Consider the following 24,245-nt stretch of genomic DNA (forward strand, 5'->3'; position numbering starts at 1 on the left):
CGCACAGCAGGCAATTAATTTCACACAGTTTCCAGCAAGAAGCGTTACACAACGATACCGGAGCCAAAGGGAGCGACCACTCAGCTGGGAAGCGTCGAGTGAGTCACAAGGCTTATGTGTATCTTGTGTCTTCAGAAAAGAAAACAGGGGGCAAACTTCTTTCCGTGTTTGTGCTACAAGAATTTCAAAGGCTTCTAAAAATAGACGCCATGGGATTTTGCAGATAGGTTTTGGAATCTGTACTGGGTATGTATAATTTTTCATATCAGTCTTACCTTTCAAAATGACATTTCTAAAACGTTCCACCCAGTTTTTCACCTTAAAGTTTCTAAAGAAGGGCTTGGCCCCTTGCACCCAAAACCGCTGGAAAACAAGTCTAAGCATTGATTCTGTTTTCTCTTTTGGTCTACCTCAAAAACAATTCTTCAGACTTTCGAGCATACAGAATGTCTCTGCCCATGTACTTGGCCTACAAAAGTATGAGCTCATATCTCATCACTCCACTGGCTTCCTGCTGAGAAAATTGCATTTTTAAAGCCCTAAGTGTGCACCAGAGCAACTAGAGATGAGGTCAGTTTCTGTAGAAAGTATTATTATCCTCTGTGTAATGAAAACAAGGAACTTTTTTGCTTTGAAACTAACCATTCCCTGCTTGCAAGTAGGTGGCATCTGAAAACATAACTTTTCACTTATTAAACTCTGTTCGGCTCTGCCTCAACTTGTCCAGCAAGTACCAGGCCACTCCAGTTCGAGCAGCGGCACGCTATACAAAATCCTCACGCAATTATGACGAATGGGAGCACAGGAGATCTGTGGACTCGTGCTGCCTCACTTATGAGGTGTTTTATTCCTGGGTACCCTTTCCAGCAGTGGAAGGGGCGGATAATTTGTGGCATAAATACACTCATGCCACCTTTCCTGCTGTGTATTGGCCATATAGAACTCTAGAGGTTCCATTGACGGCATGGCAGCATCGCATTTGGTTTTATGGCGCCCTTCCCATACCCCTGACACCTATCATGTTAGGCCCGTTATGGATTGATGGGGCCACTTAGCACGTGTTGGCGGGTTACACGCCACATCCACGGTATTTGACGTGTGATGTACAGGCTCTCCGCATCATGCACACTACAGTAGTCCGTGTGTATAGAGCGCTGGTTCAATATGTAAACTGCAACATCCAAGTGGGAGCACCTGGAGTTGCGCAGCAACCGGCTGGTACAGGCGGTGTTACTATTAGCCCCGTCATGGTTAATTCGGTCATGGGCAAGCCTCCCCCTAATAAGGAAGATTTACCTTATTTGCTTGCTGAGAAATTTGACCAGCTGGAAACGGTGTTTCAGCATACCACTCCTGTGGAGAAGCACCGAATATTAATAATTCGTTTGCAGAAAGACTTAGTGCCCGAAGTCTCTGATTGTGAGAGTTGGGGTAAAATATTCACAGCAGTTTATGCAAAGTGTTTCGTCACACTATCCATGACAGTTCTCCACTCTGTGATCAAGCGTGTTCAGGATGAACACGGAACAGAGGCGGCAGTAGAATTGAGGATGAGGTTAGTTGGATCGTATGACGTAGTTGCTGATCTAATCCTTGCTCATGTTAAGGGTGATGCAGTCAACTTTCAGGTGTCGAATGCTTTGGCTCTTGTCCCAGACGTAGACAAGCCACGCACATTACCTATGATTATAACCCAGGCTTATAAAACAGTTGGGAGTAATAGTTTGGGCGTTAAGCCTTTTGCTAGAGTGCCTGCACAACTGCAGGCTCAACGGATGTCTCAATCTGATCAAGGAGACCGTCCTCATTTCCCTAAAAAGAATTGGAGGAATAAAAAACAGGGGAAGTCACAGCAGAAGCAGAAGCAGCGCCTTTGGGTACTGGACGCACATATGAATTGCGTGACTGCGTGAGAATTAGATCTCCTGATAGATTTCAGGTTCCTGATATGCCGTTCTCCTCGTTCTTCACAGGAAGCATCAGGCTCACAAGCCGGTGGAGGTGATTGTGGTACCCCGCCACGTGCAGGAAACGTGAAAGGAAAACAAGACGACTTTCCTCGTCAGCGTCCTCCATTTCAGAAGAAGAAAGTGGCTGCTTTAACAGCGAGATATGCCACGGACGGTGAGAACCCAGCTCCGGAATCTAACATGGGCTGTAACGCTGCTAGACAGCGCAGTGGAGGTTACAGTAGTGCGGCCTGCACTGCGTCCATTTCTGGAGGCGAAAGCAACTGATACTTTCATGACAGTTGAAACGGCTGACACCCGAGTGGCTACCCCTGACAGACTATATGACATTTCTATGCTCATTGAAGGTGACATAAAACGCAAAATCAAGGGGGTTTTGGGGGAACATCTGACTTCTTTGTATGACATTTTGTTAGCGGAGGCAGACTGGCCCACGCCTTTTGTTCTGGCAGCTCCGACGGGGGAGGAGGTAATCCTCCCTAGTTTCGCACACAGTGTCTTGAAGGAGCATGCGCAAACTTTTGCAGAACAGTGGGCTTTAGTGCTTGCGACGTACCGTACTCAAGTGGGCTGGGATAAAACTTCTCCACCCCCCCCCCCCCCAAGAAATACCTTTGCGGTCTATGCCACAGGCACAACCACAATATCCCACCCGACGGGAGGCAAAGGCTCCCGTAGCGGAAATACTCCACCAATTAGAGTAGCAGGGAGTAATTGAAACATGTGTGTCACCTATGAATAACCCTTTATTTACCGTGACCAAGCCTGATGGGTCATACCGCATAGTTTTGGATTACTGACATCTGAACTCCCTTTGTCGAACAAATGTGGTCCAGAATACCCATAGCTCAGCCCAAGTGGACAGTCTAGTTAAAAAAATATATAAACGACACTGGATATATCGAATGGCTTTTTTAGTCACAATCTGTCCCCACTGTCGAATCAGTGGACAGCATTTACCCACGGCGGAAAACAAAAACAATTTAAAAGTTTGGCCATGGGCTATAAAAACAGCCCGAGTGTTTTTGCCGTGTGTGTGGTCTCATTGTTAGACACAATCGACCCTGATGCGTATTCATACGTGGATGACATTTATCTCACGGACGACGAGTTATGGGCGCATCTTTGTTGCATGGACCGCATCATAGTATTGTTTGCGGACTACGGTTATAAATTTAACTATGCAAAGTCACACATTGCAGAGTTCACAGTGTTGTTCTTGGGCTACGAGCTCAAAAACGAAGGAAGAGGCTTAGCCTCTCACTTCCTGGTGAAGTGCGCACGTTTGCGTCCTCCAACAACCCTGAAAAAATTACAATCCTTGGGTTTTTTAAACTTTGGTGGAACATACATACCAGAGTATGCCCAGCGTATCAAGCCTCTGTGTGCTCTGATACAACCAACATTTGCGAAAGCATGCTGGTTTCCGGAACACACAAATATACTGCAGTCTTTGCAGTCTGATCTACTTGAATCTAAATACTTGTTAACCCATAATAACCATACCAACCTGGTGATAAGAATCGTCCCAGGCGCCGTTGGTTTCACTTACTTGACTTTTAATGAAGGTGATACAGTACCCATTGCTTATGTTACATTTGAACACTTCGGCTGAAGTGCGGTTTTCCTCTGTCAAAAAAGTTTTAATGGCAGTCTAGACGGCGATTCTAAAAGAACGAGCCCTGGCACAAGGAAAACGCATTTTGGTTGTGACACCATGTCCTGCTCTGGAAGCAGTGACAAAGGCGAGTGTTCCTAATTCCAAAGCTTTACATCCACGGTGGATACAGTGGGCAGCGTCGTTGACATCCCCGGATGTCACATTTATCTATGATTCTTCGTTACAGACTCAGGAGTCCTTGCAGTATGAATTTGTTCATCCTGGTCCTCTGTCTATGTGCCCACTCGAGGAGTGCCATTGAATCATTTACACCGACGGTTCGGCGCAACCGGCGATTGGATCTAAACATTCTTATGCTGCAGCCTGTGAGATTGTGGCTGGTTCTATGGTCAATGACAAATTTAAATCCAGTGTTATACACACGAAGGTGCTCAGCGACTGTGCAGCACAATTGGCAGAGCTGCGTGCTTTGGTGCTGGCACTTGAGTTTGCAGATCCCAATGTGACTACTTTGATTATAAGTGATTTTTACTACTGTGTACAGTCCTTTAATGACAATTTATTCTTTTGGTCTCAAAATGACTACCGTGATTCCAAAGGCAAGACAATTAAGCATAAAATGCTATGGGTTAGAGTGGCGGAGCTTAAAGACCGCCTACCACTCACACATGTAATTCATACTCTTGGCCACCAACGTGTAGGAGTACACGCGGTTGGTAACAGCTTAGCGGATGAAGCAGCCAAGTCAGCAGTAGCAACGTAGCTTAGTAGCAGCAGTTACAAGATCCATGAGTAAAATTGATGATGACATTTTGGCAGCTCTTCCTGCTACAGAGAAGGGAGGTAATTATCCAGAAGTATTCCCTTCCAAATACTCTTATCATTTGAGTCCCGATAACGTTCCTTATGTGAAAATCCTAGGAACTGGCAGGAACTGGTTAGCCCATTTGTATAGTGTTCAACGTGCACTTAATAATTTCCCGAGAAGACCTTTGGGTCGGCGGACCCCTTACGAAATGCTCTTTGGCATGAAAATGTTTGTGGCAGACCTTGATGGTCTAGACTTGACGGCTCAAGATGTCCCTTTTGACATAGATAAACATTCTGCTGTATTACAGAACCTATAAGAGACAGTCTCGCAAAAGAACATTTGCCCACAGCCACTGATGGTGCACTGCAGATTCCGGTAGTCGGCTGGCTACTTAAAGTCGGAGAACTGGTCAGAGAGAAGGTGGAGAACAAAAAAGAATTTGGTCCATCCTATCAAACCCCGGTTCCGGTGCTTGGCGTGCAGGGAACTCGTACTGTCATTTTACCACCACTTCCTGGTCGCAAAGACAACAGATATGTCTCCATTGACAATGTCAAGCTACAACATCTGGCCGATTCTGAATAGTTTGCCTCCTGCCTTATCGTATGCCTCTATTCCTGGTAATCCTGTGTTGTGCTCATTAGACACGCAGCCGGACACTGCCATTGCTAATCCTATACTGGTCCCACAGTCCACAGCAGCAAATGAAGAGATGGAATATGCTTATCCTGCAAGTGAGTCGTTGCCTGGTTTGAATGCAACAACCAGGAACTAGTCACGTTTTTCCTTTGACTCACATTCCACATCTACTTTGGCCCCATCCAAATTTGCAATTTTTATCTCCTGGTATAAACGCACTTATTTGGTCCCCCCTTAGATATATATTTGGCTTGTGCTCATTTTCATCTTTTTATTCATGTCCATTGGATTTGTGACAGTATTTTTTCTTTTGATCAATGGGCACTACCTTAAAGAATGCTCTGCTGTTGAACTGGTAGATGGAACTTTGGCCCTGCACTCCTGATCGCAGATGATGAAAAGGGACCAGACTTTTGTCAACATTACTGCCTGGCCAGTTACGGATGGCATAGTATGGGATAAAGTCCTGTTTCAAATTCATGGTCCCACCGAGATTATTAATGTTCCAAATATACTTCGTGTTTCAATGGGTGATGTGGTTAAATATAGCATACGTTCTGATGACTGGGATGTACTGGCTATACAATCTCTATTTTCAGATTTAAAATATGCTGCATTTGATGCTGAGGATTAAAATTTAAATTCCGCCGACGCGGCCTGTCCCCGTTGTGGTTTCGACCCGGCCGACTTCATCCATATGGTGTGGTCGTGTCCGGAACTGGGGGGTTATTGGAGGGGCATAGAGGCTGATCTTACGGAGGTCTTAGGCTGGGAGGTGCCACACGACCCCAGACACACCCTTCTGGGCATCACTGACGGTTTAGATGGCACACGTGCTGAGAAGCTATTCCTCACGACAGCACTAATGGTGGCGAAAAGGGATATTGCAGCGGCCTGGAGGCATCCGCGGCCGCCTAGCTTGGCCAAATGGAGTACTGGGGTGGACTGGTGTGCGGCACAGGAGCGGACTCTCTATCAGGCGAGGGGCTGCCTTAAGAAATACCGTAGGATCTGGGGGAAATGGTTGGGCAATGTATTATGAGGATGTGGTTCGGGGGAGGGGGGCGGAGGGGGGGCTTCGGGTGGGGGTGGGGAGGTAGGGTGATCTTGTGCTGCACGATGGCAAAATGGTGGCTAGATAGGCTCAATGTTTTCTTTGTTGTGTCATTCAAAACAATAAAAATTTGTTTATCAAAAAAAAATTTAAATTCAGCAAATTATGCTGACCAGTTTTGCTACCAGCATTAAGGGCACCACTATCTACAGAAAGATAGTTCTTTTAGGGCTGTTTTTAATTACACACAATGAGAACATTGCCCCGCCCCACCAATAGGCAGTTCAAAAACCCTGTTGAATAAATTTACATATTTTCGAATTTTGACAAATCGAACCCTGAATCTTTTTATTTTAAATTCAATTCTAACTCAAATGCAAAAGTCATGCTTACCCACACTAAATTGGTATATTCTGATTCGTTCATCCTTAAATTGGCGGTGGGTGGATATGACCATTGGAAAAATACAGTTGATTTGAAATCAGTTTAGGGTTCCAGAACCTGGCAGGCGCAGGGCACAGACGCTTTGTACCGTGCCTGTCTCATTCCGACACAAATGTTATTTTTAAATGCTTCCATCTATCAAACTACCTGTTTGGGCTTAGCTACTTCTAAACAACTGAATGCTCCAGCCATTCCATCCCTTGCAGAATATCCAAACTGGAATATTACTACCAATTACACCATTGAGGAGTTGCAGTCTTTATTTACAAATGTAACATTCAATATCTCGAATTTTGACTCTCTGGGATGGTTGGTTTGGCAGGCTAGTGCAGATGCATGTCAAATGCGTTTCCATAATAGGGCTCCTGGGTACACACAGGATAGGCATGATCCAAGATTTTCAAATGCACATTTGGTTACAACTTATTCTGTTGGTAAATTATGTCAAAATTGGTTAATACACTCAACCCTAGCTTCTGTTAAACAACATTTGTCACTTTTATCAAATTATGTGGATTTATCTGATTTTATCAAAGGCCCAATTGGCCCTACGCCTAAACAATTTATTTATGCTACTTACAATAAAATGTGGAAATTTTCTCAAATTGAAGCAGCTTCATGTTTCACGGCAATCGATCAAGCAAATCTTGAAAAAGAAAAAGTTCTTACTGTGGTGGATAACAGTATTAATACACTTTCTTCCAGGATATGCACATTGGACAATATTGTTTCGTCTTTTGTTGATATTGTACAGGATGATGTATCTGTGTTATATCATGGTCAGAATCAGTTGCGCTCTATTATGCAGTTAGCATGGACTTTGCAGACACTTAAAATGGGTCGAGTGCCATGGGACTATGTGAACTCCTCCTCATTGTTTTTACCGTTTAATTTGACTGAAAGACAACAATCTATGTCCATGAAAGATGCCACTTACACCCTTTTACAAATCGAGAAATGAGACCCCTTGCCTTTCTCTGTGGCAGAAACAAACTCTGCTGGTTGGCTCATTCACGGTGTAATAGCACTCCCGTTTTCATTGTTTAAATTTACATCATGCATGAAACACTATCCCATAGGCCGCTTTGAACCATTAGGAAATTCTTTCCTTCACGAAGTTTGGACACTACCTTTCACATTTAGATGTTTGCGGGATGACACAGAGGTGCATCTGACTGGTGAATCTTGTGATTCCTCTATTGGACACTCCCTCATGTGTAAGAACTTACAATTGCATGGCGCGTGTAATTTAGAAGCACCAAATTTGGCGTGTATTTTGAAGGGTAAACCTGTCCCCTCTATTAAGCCAACTTTCACGCTTTTGTCTAATGGCAGTTATTTACTTCTGAATAATGAAAGATGCCATGGCATGTTAAAAGGCATCCCATACATTGTTACGGTCTCACAACGTGTGGTTTGCTGCAAAAATGTACTGTTTCCTCCTCCACATGTGAGACTTGATACCTCAATTTGGCCTTCCATTCCGACCTTGAAGGCAGAGTTCGACAAACTGAGCCGAATAAGAGCCTTATTGTCTCAGAAAGAAGTTTCTCTCACTTTTGCCCGTGGTACCTATGTCCTGGAAGGGGCTAATACAAGAACTGAGGTTCAAGCTCTTTTAAATACTGAGCTCCCACAACATTTTGGTGAGCTAATTCATTATATTTTCAATGCATCGCATACAACAGGGCTGGCGCATTCTTTTAAAGTTGTGGGCTCCGGCCTTGTAACATCTTTTCAGACTATTTTTGGTGTGATCCCAGCCTTTATTCATTCTATTTTTTCCAACGTCTTCGGTGGGTTGCCCTCAATACTCGCCGTAGCTGCCGGGGGTTTCCTGTTGATTTGCCTACTCAGGAATGGCTGCTCCTTTTGTGGTCGTTCACAACCCGGCCCTGCTACAGTTGCTTCGTAACTGCATGCTTCAGTGCTACAGTACCTTGCCACTGGCCACTTTAAGCGTGGCTTATTGTCTGTCTTTCTGATTTCCATGGTACACTTGCGTGCAACCAGTTTTCTTGTGCATGGAATGTAACTTTCAATGGGCTTTGGATCTCTGCCTCACAAACACAGCATCTCCTGACCCGGATTATGACTTACTGATGAGCCGTCTAGTGTCTCATGAGCAGGAATGTTCCGATTTTGGTTTGATGGCCTGTGCTGCTGAGCTCAGAGTGCCAGCTCAGTAGGATATCTGTGCGGCTGCGCATGATTTCCTACAAAGGAGTTATATCGAAAACCATGCCAGTTAACCACCTACTGTGCTGGAAGCACCCATATTAATAATCACGTCTGCTTCTTTGAACTTCTGAATTGGATGGCGTCTACTTTTTCAGACGAGAACAACGATTTCCTATTGGAAGCTTTTGCAATTTACCGTGCTTTCACACTGATGGATTGAATTTTTTTTTAACTTTCCTCTTTCAAACCCTATTGGCCTTCTTTGCATAATGTTCGTTCCTAGATGGATATTGGCTCTTCTTTGCTCAGACTTTTTGAACTCTGTGTTCTACTCCGGTCACTGTGCGTAGGACTGCCCAAAGGGGAGGGTGTCGTGAGAGTTAGGGGGTGCCAGTGGACGTTGCTAAGTTAGCATGAGTTTGTACCTTGCATCACCGCCATTGTGCCGCTTTTGCACACGACACGCATTGGTTCTCGTAAACACTTCTGTTTTCGCTGCTTCGCATGGGAACTGTCTGCCTTTCACTATTCTGCTGTGCACTGAGTTCTCGTCTGTACACTGTGTTCAAGGCCAGAAAACAACTCCACTGGTTAATCGGCTCTGGTCAGTCCTACACACATATAGACATAACATGGAACACAGCTGCGCTTCTGAAACTTTCAAGTGCTTTTAATATTACACAGGATGCAGGTTAAACACACTTGGAGAAAACCTTTCCGGCAGGAAGAGCTGTGCTTGTCCAGAGATGTAAATCCTATCATCTAAGATTTGAGGTAGGGGGTTCGGCTGCTCAAGCCCAGAGGTCTTCCACAGATATAATAAACATAGCTCGTAGCATGGATAGGGTGGTAAGCGCTATATGTCTTAATCCACTGTCATTATAATATGCTTTCCCCATTCGTACTATATGGAAATGTAACTATGCTGATTATATTGTTTTTATGCATTATGTTGCTCACCTTAGCACGTGTACTGCATTACAGAGCACACTAGTTGAAACATTTTAAACTATATAGTGTCTCTGGTTACTCACATTGTGAACAGGTATGAGTGTCTAAGCGAAAGAGTGTCTTGTTCCCACGAATTCTAAGAGGACCTGAGTCGCATTGTTCTAGGATATCTAATCATTGGTAGCTCCGCTGAAGGCGGAAAACGAATGCGATACTATAGCTAGCCGGATAGGGGTTTCTGTGCACTTAAGCGTGTTTTTGGTACACCACAATACACCGAGGTCCTGGTTTCCTGTGCATAGTTCTGTGTATGTGCAGAATCCCTGCAACAACCCAGAGATTCCACACTGAGTCCAGATCCACCTACCTTTTCCAATGAAGACTACCAGCCAAATTACCAGCCAAATTACTTTGTACTCACGCAACGCAATGCAGGGCAGCTACAAAAGTGTGGCACACTGTACTTTTTGTAAGACTGCACCTATCTTAATCATTCTGACACTATTTCTCAGTGAATGAGTTTCAGCAATTCTACACAGGATCAGTGCATAAGCACTCAGGCAATCATTTTAAAGCAAAAAGAACAGTTGAAGGACAGAATGCAGAACAATGTCATACATTCACCCCAGTACAGAGATCTGGGCCTAAATCCATCGTTTTTTTGCTCACCATGCCATCTTTTTAAAGCAAGCTGACTTTCTAAGCATCACCTTGTTTTCTGTGTAAATCTTACCATCCATGATATGGAAGTGAAGGTAAAACACACACTTATTGTGACTATTTACAGACTTCCAGCTGGGGCTACAAACAAATTTGACTACTATACTTGACAGTTTATTTTTATACTTACATAAACACACATTGTGTGAGGGCATAGCGCACTTTACAAGAGAACCAGATTCCTTTATACATTATCCTGAATCACAGGATGTTTCGCAGAAGTCGAGATTCAAGCCTTGGGAGAGATGTACTATTTACTATTCGAAGTTTACTACCAGTAAAGAAATTTAAGAACCGACCTATGTCAAAATAGGTTGGTTTTTACAATTCTGAACTGCTGTGGGTTGGAATCTGACCTACTTCATTAATAATAACGAGGTAAGAAGGAAATTGTGACTCGCCACAATTGGAGCCAAATCAATGAAAAACAAGCTCTCTTCAGCTAAGGCACATGAGGTTGCAGAAGGAGAACAATATCAAATGAGAACAAGAAACCACACTACCTCCAAAGAAGAGCCATGAACAATAATAAGCAAACTATACAAAATGGCTTTGGTACATTTTGTTGTATATGTAGCAAAAGGATATCTCCAATTTTTTAATGTATAACGTCCTCAAATAATAATCCAATCCATAACACTGACCTAGAAATCTTCAATCATATCAGTCACCGCCATCCATTGCAATCGCACACATAGAGCATCCAATTAAAATGTGTACTCATCTGTACATTAGAGTCCTAACAGATCCTCCACATTGAGCAGATATAACTTTCAATACATATGAGGTGTGTTTACAACTGAGAACGAGGGAGTTGACACGCACATCCGTGTAATTCTGGGTGGAAAAACATCTTCCTCAGAACCAGCATCATAATAGTAATGTCATTTATAGATGGGCAGTCAGGGAACATTCTTCAATTACTTTCCATATTGATGAATACAGGCCCCAGCTAGGCCCGCAAGGCACAAGTGTTCGCTCTCCTGTAACGGAATCTATAAGGAAGTTGGCACGGAAACTGCAAAGTACAAAAACAGCATTTATTAACCCTTAAGGGTGGTCCTACAATCCACACAACACCCTTCAGTATTGCATGGAGTAGCACAAAGAACATTCGTACACAGTCCCCTTTTATACACAACAGAGGGGCTCATAAGTGGGTGGATACAACATGAGGCCGAAGAACATTACCATTTATGGTCATTCTCAATACTGAATCAATACATGGGCGGAGCCAACACACTCCTTGAGCCCGCGAAACACATGGTCAAGCAAGGCTAATTATAACAGATGTGGTTAAGTCTGGGCATGTGCCAGATGGACAAGAGAGCTATTTATAAACTGTTACTAGGCAGATTACAGAGCAACTAACACAGAGGTCGGACTCGCCTCGTGGCGAACACGTGGCAGCATGATAATACAAAATGGAGTCCAAACTTCAGTCAACAAAACGGAGAAGACATGATCTAAAGCAAAAGGATTAATGTCTTTAGTAAATGCTTAATCATATTGCTGTTTCAATTTACAACAGACGACCCTTTCAGCATTTACTGAAGACATCCGGTTTCCAAAAATCATCATATATGTCAATTATCATCATTCCTTTAACCTCTTTGGCTAGACGCTTCTGATGAGCAACATCGGCAATAGCTTTCTTATCCGGGATGCAGAATGAAATGCATACGGAACAGAACAATGGTCCACATTGAACACACATACAGAAAAAGAACAAAATTGCTATAATAATACAGAGACCAGTTAAGACCTTCCATCCCCAGGCAGTAACCAATGCCCAAAACCATCCAGAAAAGGACCAAGTGCCGTTTTCTGTGTGGATTTCAGCTGCTATTTTATGCAACTTGTTAATGGCGTTATAAACGGATGGCGTATGATCAGGGATAAACACACAACAGCTACTTCCAATAATTTTACAAGCTCCACCTCGATCAGCTAACATTACATCTAATACCATACGATTCTGCAATGCAACAATCCTAGTTATTTGTAACTCTTCCGTAAGATTCCCAAGAGCAGCAGCAGTCTGATTTGTCACAGCTTCTACCACTCTTGTTAATCTTCGGATCTTCCTACTATTCAAGGCGGCTCCAACAAAGAAAAACAATCCTAAGTTAAAATCAATATACTGTTGCAAGCTGGTATCAGTTTGATCCACATCATCAATCGATAAAGTACGTTTATACCTATTCACAGTCACATTATTCAACAATTTCAAGTCTTTATGATACGATGCAGGTGCTAGGAATACAGGAGGTAATAGGAATGATACATAGCATACCCCAGACCACCCAGCCGGCAAACGGTAATAACCTTTATTTCCACACACAAAGTACGTATTATGGGAGGCTAAAAAGGTACTGTTGTTCAACCCATCAATGTTTAGAACAGTAAGGCAATCACTGACACCAACAGGGATGAAACCCACACTCTGGACACACAAGTCCGCTTGAGCTTGTGCTACTTGAATTACAAACTTATCTCTTCCCACAGTGTCTCTTGTGTTCGTAAAGATGTAGGGGATGGATTCATTGTCTGGTCGGTACTCTTCCCACTCCCAAATTGTCCCATTCGCTTGTGGATACCCATTCTTGTCTTGATGGCATTCTTTATTAAGTCTAAAAAGCAATCGTCCCACTGTCGGTTTCCGAGTGGCAAAAAGCAAAGTGTACCATGCTCTACAAGAGCCATTATGAGAGAAAGGAAGTGGTATAAATGGCGTTCCTCCTTTCTTCTGATGGGCTGGCATCATCCCACATATCCAACAGTTCGTAGCATTTGTAGCAACGTGGGTATGATGCAGCATCTGGATGAAAGTGTTGTTCAAGTAAGATTGTCGATGCTTCAACTCTTGATACGGTAATGTATAAAAGTAGTGCTCCTCAGGCACCGGAGTTGTCAACACAAGTGTTTTCCGAGCAGGAGTTACCTCCTCCACAAACCATGTGGTTATCCAAACAATAGCTACTGTTAGCATGAACCCCAACGCACAAAGGATTCTCTTCTTCTCCATGTCAAAAGAAACAATACCCTGATATCTTCCTGAAACTAAAAGGTCTGTCAGAACTCTTCCCCTTGGGCAGCGGTTGATTTCTTCACCAGCGGGCCAAGACGGGTGTCACTACACTAATGCAGGGCTGATCCCCCCCCCTTGCCTCATCGGCTCTCCGTTTCACTAACCCAAGGGCCGTTCTGACAGTATGTCCCGGTACTGGAAACCTCACTTCCTGGGTCGAAGATGATATCGCCTTCCTCCAGAAGTCGCGTGGTCCGGAAAGAGCTCCTCAGTGTCTCGTGGCTCAGCAGCACGGCCTGTCTCTGCTGCCAGGATTTCTCGTTGATCGGTCAGCACGGCAGACTCCACCAATCCGGGCTGTACCTTTCGACAGTGCAAGGAATGGATCCAATTCTTCCTGTTCGAGACTCGCACAGCCGTCCTCGTTGCAAGGAGGACTTGCTCAGGTCCTACCCATCTCGGCTCCAAACTGTTCGTTCTGTCGAAGACTTTCACCATGACATGGTCCCCAGGCCGGAGACCATGTCCTTCGCCGGTAGACCGATCAGGGAGCGCCTCTCGGACCTGTTGATGAATAGAAACCAAGTTATCCGTTAACTGTGCCAGATAATCGCTCATCATTACACAAGGTACATCATACACAGCCTTAGGCCTTGGTGGACCCCAAATGTTCATTGGGCGTCCAAATACTATCTCATACGGCGTAAGGCCGGTTCGAGAGTGTGGCACTGATCTAATTGACAATAACGCCAGTGGCAGGGCGTCTGGCCAAGTCAAAGACGTTGAAGCTTGGATTTTGGCTATCTTAAGCTTCAGTGTACCATTATACTTCTCGACTAGTCCTGCAGACTGGGGGTGAAACACGGCGTGGAACTTCTGGGTGATGCCTAGACCCTTCAAGACGTACTTTATAACATCCGCTACAAAGTGAGGGCCATTATCACTCCACAGAAGTCTACAGACGCCATATCGAGGGAAAAACTCTTTTAGCAGTAGCTTCGCCGTGGTCATTGCAGTATTGTCTTTCGTAGGGTACGCTTCAACCCATTTGCTGAAAGCGCAGACCACTACTAGGACATACTTCAGATTATTACAGCGCTCAAGCTGGATGTAATCCATCTGCAGAACCTCAAAGGGTGCAGTGGGTGTCGCAAATCCTCCTGCTGGGGTTCGAGTACCCTTTCCTGGGTTATACTTCAGACAGATCATACAGGTCTGCACCACCCTCTTTGCTGTGCTAGCAATCTCTGGATGCTCCCAGACTTGGGTAAGCAATTTCACAATTGCGGAAGCTCCAACATGTGCTAGCCCATGTGCCATCTGAACCATAGGTTGTACAAAGGCCGTGGGTAATTTCCATCTATCCATCTGCTTATTTCTCCAGCAACCCTCATCATCCAGTTCTCCCTCGCTAGCCCATTGCTCCCGCTCTTTATCGGAAGCGGTCCGTTGCATTTCTCGCACTTCCTCCTTCGCATCACGCCATCTCTCCACCTGTGACTTCACTACATACATGGCAGTAGTACCGGGCTGCATCGCAGTCTCCCGTGCTACTCGATCCGCTAACGCATTCCCTTCTCCAACTTTATCAACCACTTTCCTATGGGCGCTACACTTAACGATAGCAATTTTCTTTGGGTATGTCAATGCAGTTAAAAGATTATGAACTAACTCTCCATGCATTATCTGTACTCCATGTGACGTTAAAAACCCTCTCTCCTTCCAGAGTAGGCCGAAGTCATGCGCTACTCCGGAGGCATAGCGGCTATCTGTGTAAACATTCACACATAATCCTGTACTGAGCTCACATGCTCGTGTTAATGCTATCAGTTCCGCTGCTTGAGCTGATTTCTGTGGTATGCGTGCTGTCTCCACTATCGTGTGTAATGTGGTAATTGCATACGCTGCTGAAGTCGTACCATCTGGTAGCTTCAGGCATGATCCGTCCACCCACAGTTCTCCATCTACATCTGGAAAGGGCGTATCCTGGAGATCAATACGACCCTTTGTTTGTTCCTCAGTCACAAGAATACAATCATGCGCTTTCTGCGCCTCAGGCTGGGTCTCGGGGTATGGCAACAATGTGGCCGGGTTTAATGTCACGCACCTTTTCAACGTAATATGAGGAGCCAAAAGCGTCAACTCATATCCCGTTAAACGGGCACTGGTCAAATGCTGCGTCTTTGTTTGATTAAGCAGGGCATCGACAGCATGGGGGACTAATACCAACAGCTTATGAGATAACACAATTCCTTCACTTTGCCGTATTGACACAGCTGTCGCCGCAACCGAGCGAAAACACCCTGGCAATGCTCGGGCGACAGGATCAAGTACAGCCGAAAAGTATGCACAAGGGCGTTGCTTATCGCCATGCATCTGCACTAAAACTGATAATGCACATCCATCTTTCTCATGCACATACAACGAAAAGGGTTTTGCATAATCAGGGGTCCCTAACACTGGTGCTGAACAAAGGGCCTGTCGCAGTTGCTGAAAAGCAGCATCACACTCATCTGACCAAGGGATTGGGATAGGCGTGTCTTTTGTCAAAAGAGCTAGTAATGGCTTAGCTATGTGTGAAAACCCCAATATCCACTGTCTACAAAAAGAAACAAGGCCCAAAAATGCACGCACATCCTTCTGCGTGGATGGTCTCGGTGTGTCCAAAATTACTTGGATACGATCTGGTGTGAGTGCACGTCCCTCCTTAGACAAAAGGTGACCCAAATAAGTCACCTTTGGTCTACAGAATTGCAATTTCTTCCTAGATACCTTATGATTGTGGGATGCTAAAAAGGAAAGTAAGGATAACGTGCTTTTCTCACACAACTCCAGGGTGTCAGCCGCCAACAAGATGTCATCGACATATTGAATGAGGGCGACCCCCTCGAGTAAAACAAAGGAATCCAACTGTCGCTTCAAAGCCTGACTGTAAATACTAGGGCTTTCTGTATAGCCTTGGGGAATTCTACAAAAACGATAAGATCTATTGTTTAATGTGAACCCAAAAAGAAATCGGCTATCAGGGTGAATGGGAATGGAAAAGAAGGCATTCTTCAAATCAATCACTGAAAACATGGTCGCCGTAGGCGGGACCAAGGTAAGCAACGTCGTGATATCGGAAACCACCGGGTACTGAGGTATCACGATCTTGTTTACCTCCCTCAAATCAATTATGAACCGATAGACCTTTGCATCCGTGTCCTTTTTCAGAATAGGGAGAATCGGACTGTTACAGATATTATAGGGAACTTCTTCCACTACTCCTACTGCGATCAAGTCTCGCACAATCTGTATGAGAGCCTCCTCGCCCTCCTGGGAAATACGATACTGCGGGAGGCGTGGTAACACCGCCCCCTCCTGGACACTAATGTGGACCGGAGGAATCACCATTTGTCCCACATCTGTGTCCGAAGTCGCCCATAAAGCACGAGGGAGGGTAGCCAACAACGCATCCTCTGATATCGTACACATCCGCCCAGACCGGGGGTAGTTGTCATTTAAGATCACCCTCACACCCTCAGGGGAGCAGCGGATCGTAGCCCTAAAGTGCTTTAACATATCAAGGCCCATAATGTTATCCGGTGTATACGGAGCAAGCAGAAACGGACAGGGCGCAGAAAAAGAATCAACCTTAAATGTAAGGGGCTGTGAAAGAGGGCTTCGGGAGAGTGTACCGTCAAACCCTACCGATGTAACCACTGAGCCGGATGGGGGAGCCCCCGGAACCAAGTACCTAGACAATGCACTACGTGTCGCTCCTGTATCTACTAGGAACTGATCAGTAGAACCTAAAACCTCAGCCGATACATAAGGACCCGTCTGATCGACCGGCACCTCAACTGATTCAGACCCCCATCCAACGCATTCCTATGCATGCTGAGAATCATGATATCCTGATCGATCAATCTCCGATACGTGATACTGATGCTGGCGATCGAAAACATTTGAGCTATCTCGGTGCTGCCCAGCAGTATCGAAACGGGCATTATCGTTAGAATTCCCTCTAAAGTTCGAGGAACCCCCTCTACCTCTCGGGCCACCCGGAGTATGCCCCTGACGTGAAGCACGCAACACTGGGCAATCCCTGGCCCAATGGCCCAATTGCTTACAATACGCACACTGGTTCCTATTCAAATCAGATCGGCCCGAAGGGGGACCATAAGATCCGCCCCTTCCTCTATTATTACCCCGTCGGGGCGGGCCATATACTTGTGCTAACATCACCTTAGTCTTGAGGTCTTTCAATTTCTTCTCTTCCTGGCCCTTCGCCTCGTGCTCCTGACGCTCATAATACTGGGCGATAGTCAGAAGGGCCGTCGGCGTCGCGGAGGACCAGGAACTCTCGCTCGCTTTTAAACGGGCCGCAACTGCCGGTAGCAGATTAGCCACATATTTGTCCGCGAAAAGGTGGCGGCCCGTGTCGTCAGTAAGCGACTGGCCACTAAAATCATGAAACGTTTCCTCAAAGCGCGTGAAGAAATCTGCAACTGACTCGTCAACTTTCTGTTTACATGCAGCTAACATATTCCAGTCAATCTTTTTAGGGGGGATAATCGTCTTTAACTTAGTCACAATAGCAGCAGGGAGATCTAAAATACTCTGCGGCGGTTTCTGCGCGGGCTTCCTCTCCCTGTCTTCATCCTCAAGCTCAGACCACCGGGCCTTAAAGGCAACTATATCATCTACCTTTCGTACAGATCGCCACATATCCGGTGGTAGAATAAGGCCAAAGAACAGGTCTATATCTGCTAAAGTCATAACGCAAGAATTCAAGGCCCCCTCGACTTCTTCATAGAAGGCCGCTGGATTCTTGCGGGGGTCAGGCAATGCATTCTTTAATGCCATAACATCAGCCCTATGCCACGGAGTATAAACCCAATTATACACGAAGTATCCCTTAGCATCGGCGGAGGTAATGTCCGAGCTAGTCCCCGCTCCTTTAGGAGGAACATACAAAGGCGCCGCCTCTCGCATTGGTTTAGCATGCACTACGTCATCCTTATCTGACTGGGAGGTGGATGGGTGGCCCCCTGCTGCAGACGAATCCGACTGCTTCTCCTCCTCCGTTTGTTGGCGTGCTTTCTCTCTAAGGGCCAGCACCTCGTCCCGCAAAGCGAACAGCCGCCGAGCCGCCTCAGGAGCCTTAGGGGGAGAAAAAACACCATTACGTAATGCTCCGGCATCCGAAGACACTTCGTCAGGCTCAAGGACACTAGAATATTTTCGGAAAGCAGCAATTACTTCATCCGCGAAATGAGACAGAAAATACACCCTCTCTCTATCTTGCCACGACCCCCAAGTATGGAACAACTCCTCCTTAGACATCTTGCCCTTAAGTGCACGGAGGGAAAGTTTCCGAAGCTCAGCCATATGCTCGGCCGATAACATGGACCGTGTGTCTACCTTACCCGAAGCCGGGCCAGAATCTTGCGGCCGCGGAGCGGATGCGCCAACATAAGGGGGCGGAGAGCGATCTAGTAAATAAAAATCATCATCAGGATTATTAAGGACAGGATAAAGTGGCTGGCGAACAGCATATTGACCCGAAACTTGTAGCCTACGCTCTTTCTCTTGTCTGTCCGTCTGCTCTCTGTCCTCCCGACGCTTCGCTTCCTGCGCTCGCACATGATCATTCTTCCGTTGCTCTTTATCAAACAGCGCTTTCTCACGTTTCTCTCGCTCACGCACTTCCTTCACCCATAATCGCACACATTCAAACATATCCTGACGAGCACGTCGCTTACACATACACTGTTCCACATACTCAATCTTACGAATATCAAACGATCCATACAAAGGCCATCGCAACTCAGGATCCTTCTTCGTGTATTTCCTCCATACTGTGCTGTACATTATGGAAGAAAGACCATGCTTCACATACATATCCCTATTAGGCGTCCCCTCTGGGGGAGCTGGAGCAGATTCCTCGAGGTTCAACCGGTGTCCAAAGCAGCAGCACCACTTACGGAGTGCGCTAAAAGCAGGCATGCTCAGAAATAATGCAAAATATGCAATATTATAAAAAAAAATGGCGCTTAATCGTCGCGCCGTGCAAAGTTACACAGCTCTGGAGAAATCTCTCCACATTACCTGCCTATATGTGTTGCAACGCATATATTTTCACAAAGACAAATACGAAATATGACTAGTCATCATCAATCAAACTCAAATAGCCAACCCAGGCTTCAAAAACTCGGAGCAAGTACCGTACAACGGTTCTTACCAATCAAGAGTCCAGGTTCCAACTGCCAAGCTCCACAATCGCCCAAACGGCTCTCACGGCAGGACCGACAGAAGAGGTCTCAGTCGATGACCGGCGCCACCCAGACGGTCAGCTCGGAAGGGAAGGAAGAAAAACCTCGGGATGCCAGGGCTAAGACGCCGCTGGCAGTGATCACGTCCCCGGCCAAACTCCTCACCTTCGTCGCGACCAGTCCTTCGAGCATCCGAGTCGCCGATGAGCCCCACGTGACGGGCGCCAATTGATGAATACAGGCCCCAGCTAGGCCCGCAAGGCACAAGGGTTCGCTCTCCTGTAACGGAATCTATAAGGAAGTTGGCACGGAAACTGCAAAGTACAAAAACAGCATTTATTAACCCTTAAGGGTGGTCCTACAATCCACACAACACCCTTCAGTATTGCATGGAGTAGCACAAAGAACATTCGTACACAGTCCCCTTTTATACACAACAGAGGGGCTCATAAGTGGGTGGATACAACATGAGGCCGAAGAACATTACCATTTATGGTCATTCTCAATACTGAATCAATACATGGGCGGAGCCAACACACTCCTTGAGCCCGCGAAACACATGGTCAAGCAAGGCTAATTATAACAGATGTGGTTAAGTCTGGGCATGTGCCAGATGGACAAGAGAGCTATTTATAAACTGTTACTAGGCAGATTACAGAGCAACTAACACAGAGGTCGGACTCGCCTCGTGGCGAACACGTGGCAGCATGATAATACAAAATGGAGTCCAAACTTCGGTCAACATAACGGAGAAGACATGATCTAAAGCAAAAGGATTAATGTCTTTAGTAAATGCTTAATCATATTGCTGTTTCAATTTACAACAATATGATTGAGCAGACTTTTCATTACCAGATTATTGGTTTTCTCTTCCATATAACATGGGCATCTGTACCAAGGACTATGTGTTGGACCTTATTAGTCCTGGTGAAGTTGTGTACATTGTTCTGCATCTAGAAAGGGCTGGGCATATGGCCTCTTATGATATTCTGTCAACCTCTAGGTAATCCTTGTACCAGTGTACTTCCATGTGACCACCTCCAACGGGGACCAGAAAGGATTAGGCACCTAAACTTTGCCTGATCTAATACGGTACAATGTCAGAACCCCTGTCAGAGGGCCACGGGGCAAGCAGAAGTTACTGGGTCAAACCTTGGGGGTTGAGGCCTTTAAATCCTGTTATCCTGGGGCCTGACTTACTATGTGGCTTGAGTAACTGGGCGAAGTACTAGCCCTTCATCCCTTGACTCTGTGGCAGCTCAAGTTGAGGAGTCCAGGGCTTTTCTGAGCCAGGTAGGTGCAAGTTATGCTGAACAAACAAACAGCAGCAAGGCAATTTAATGCTGCACCACCTGAAGTAATCACTGTATCAACATATCCCCTTTGTCCACTTCAAAATGGTCTAAAAAATAGTTCAGTCAGGGAGCAACAAATTTCTTTAGACCTACAGTAGTTATACAGTGATTTAACAAGAGAAATTAATTCTTTAAAACAAACACACACCACAGCTTTTTAGATAAGCATGTATATTTTTCTATTGCATATTTCTTTTTGTTGAAAACAGATTGTCATACAATAGAAGAATGAGTGATTAATTAGTGACTGATGTGACATGGGGTGATAGAAGTGAAAAGACTTTCAACAAAAAAGACAGATACATAAATAACACAAAATGGTGAACAGTATATTTAAATCTCTGTCAAGGTGTATGATTCCAGTAGTAACCTGAAACTTCAACTTTTTATGGTTACACTGTCTAAAGACACAAAAGAGCAATACATCGACGTTTCAACCCAAGTGGCTATAATATAGGGACATCACATAGGGTCTTCTTCAGGACAAAATTAAATCTAGTGTGACGGCTTGAATAATAGAAAAGGGGACGGTTTCTTTAGAAGTGTGTGTTTGGAAAGCAAGAAGAAAAAGCTAACTGGGTCATGCGTAGACTCACCGAGGAGTAGTATAATGAACTCCTCCAATCCTGGATGGAGTGCAAAGAATTCGTCCTATCAAGGCATCTATGAATGAGGGGTGTAACTCAGTAAATTGCAAAAAAAATAGGGATGTTCCAGAAAAAGTAAAATGGACTTGGGAGCAGTACACTCACCATCAGATAATTAACAAGCCACTGGAATATATTCATCTCATGAAGGGAGCTGACACTGATCCTTTCCCAAAAGGATAATCAATCAAAGCACACACTGGGTAAAAAGCATCAAGGATGACTTCCAAATCAAGCAATCATACAATCCAGGACTGTCTCTGTTACAGGATTCTAATGAAATTTCAAATGGAGGATGCACTCCGCCACGAGTGTAGAGACTCCGTCAGCACTGTGTGCCTCAGCCACGAGTGCAGAGACTCTGTCAGGACTGCGGGCCTCCGCCTTGAGTGCAGAGACTCCGTCAGGACTGCAGGGCCTCTGCCATGAGTGCAGAGACTCCTGCAGGACTGCGGGCCTCAGACACAAGTGCAGAGACTCCGTCAGGACTGCGGGCCTCAGACAAGAGTGCAGAGACTTTGTCAGGACTGCGGGGCCTCCCCCATGGGTTGGGAGACTGCGTCAGGACTGCGGGCTTTAGACACGACTACAGGGACTCTGTCAGGACTGCAGTCCTCAGCCCTGAGTGCAGAGACTCCGTCAGGACTGCAGGCCTCTGTCACGAGTGCGGAGACTCCATCAGGACTGCGGGCCTCTGCCACGAGTGCAGAGAGTCCATTAGGACTGCGAGCCTCAGCCAGGAGTGCGGAGACTCCGTCAGGACTGCAGGGCCTCCACCACGAGTGTGGAGACTCCATCAGGACTGCGGGCCTCAGATAGGAGTGCGGAGACTTCGTCAGGACTGCGGGCCTCAGACACGAGTGCAGAGACTCTGTCAGGACTGTCATGCCTCCGCCATGAGTGCGGAGACTCCGTCAGGACTGCGGGCCTCAGCCACGAGTGTGGAGACTCCGTCAGGATGGCGGGCCTCAGACAAGAGTGCGGAGACTCCGTCAGGACTGCGGGGCCTCCGCCACGAGTGCGGAGACTCCGTCAGGACTGCGGGGCCTCTGCCACGAGTGTGGAGACTCTGCCAGGACTGCGGACCTCCCCCATGAGTGTAGAGGCTCTTTGTGAATCAGGCCCTAAGTCTTTCAATGCTAGCGTCATACCATGGTCTGAGCAGTCCCCTGTGGGTCCTCTCCCTCTTTCTTCCTCTAGCCTAACCACAGTTTCCCTGGCAGATCTACGTAGGTGACCCCACTCGTTCTGCCTGTACTAGCGATGTTCATCCAAGTCCAGCTTTGACCTTGAAAGTTTAGCTCTTTGGGCATTAATCCTCTGTGCAAATCTCAAAAGGACCTTCTGCCCTGCTCCAGTCTTACTCAGCCACGGTCATCATAATAATTTATGAGTGGGGCACATCTTTCCCTTGCCCTGGTGACCAGCAGCTCAAACTGTGTCCTCCCGCGGGTGGTGTGTTGATGTGTCACAAGCAGCAACGGCTTCTGGGTGAAGCAGCTTCTTTGAGTCCCTGCTGGTAAGGGAGTGGAGTATCGGCAATGCTGGTGTGTGGCCTCTGACCTTCATTCTTAGTCCCTCTGTTTATCACAGGGTCTCCTCCAATACAATCAATGGCTCCAATGGTCCTAGTGACCCCAGCCTGGCATACAGAGGTCACAGGGATGGGTGAAAGCCCCAATGAGGTCAGATGCACTGGGTGACTATCCCAACAGCCCAAGAGCGCTCCTCCTGGCAAAGGAGGTCATGGACATGGGCAACAACCCTCAACAGTCTCATTTACAGTTGGTGACGACCCCAGCAGTCTCACTGGCAACGAACAGTGGCCCCCAACAGTCCCAGTAGCCTCCCCTCCTGGCCCATGGGGTCACAGACATGGGTGACCATCATCTGCACTGGGCAATGTCCTGCAACTTCATGGTTACCTCGACAGGGGTTATTTACCTATTGCCACCAGAGAGAGAACATATCTCCCGCAACACCATCCTGGCAGCGCCAAACAACTCTGCTCACTGGGATCCACTCACCAGGATCCCCACTGGGTTTGGCTCCCTCCAGGCTCTCTTCTCCACCTCACTGGGACAACTAGTCTTGGCAGGCATCACCAGTGTCATTAAAAAGCCAGAAATCCCTTTAATACTAGCTCTGTGCTTGGGCTTTCCTCTCATCGAGGGAACACACAGCCACATCAGCAGCTGAGTTTGGGTTATAGAGTACATCCCTTGGAGGGCCCAGAAACACTATTGGTAAACCCGTAAAGCAGCAGTCTCCCTCATTTGTGCCACTGTCTACTGTACACTAACTCAGCCCTTAAAATATAAACAGACCCTATAAATCCCCAATGTAGGAGCGAAACAGCAAACCTTAAATGCTAACCTCCGGGGGAGTAAATTACGAGGTTTATATGATTACAAAGCACAGCACAGCTGACGTGGGCTCGGTGTTGGGGACCTCTTCCAACATCCAGCAGCTTAATTAGAGCCGGTGGTTGCAGGTGGGGTCCACTGGCACTCATTTGTAGGGACGGGAACTTATTTTACCTAATCAGACTTTGACCCAGAGCA

At 46.1% G+C, this 24,245-nt stretch overlaps 1 protein-coding gene and 1 pseudogene across 1 annotated transcript in view; both read left to right on the forward strand.

The window, feature by feature from the left end:
* LOC146799978 (uncharacterized) overlaps positions 1-24,245 on the forward strand; it is a 241,017-nt gene that overhangs the window by 111,075 nt on the left and 105,697 nt on the right. The gene's annotated exons all lie outside the window — the stretch shown is intronic.
* LOC146799979 (uncharacterized) lies at positions 7,342-8,454 on the forward strand (annotated as a pseudogene).

The sequence above is a fragment of the Triturus cristatus genome, chromosome 8, assembly GCF_964204655.1.
Source record: "Triturus cristatus chromosome 8, aTriCri1.1, whole genome shotgun sequence".
Taxonomy (NCBI): domain Eukaryota; kingdom Metazoa; phylum Chordata; class Amphibia; order Caudata; family Salamandridae; genus Triturus; species Triturus cristatus.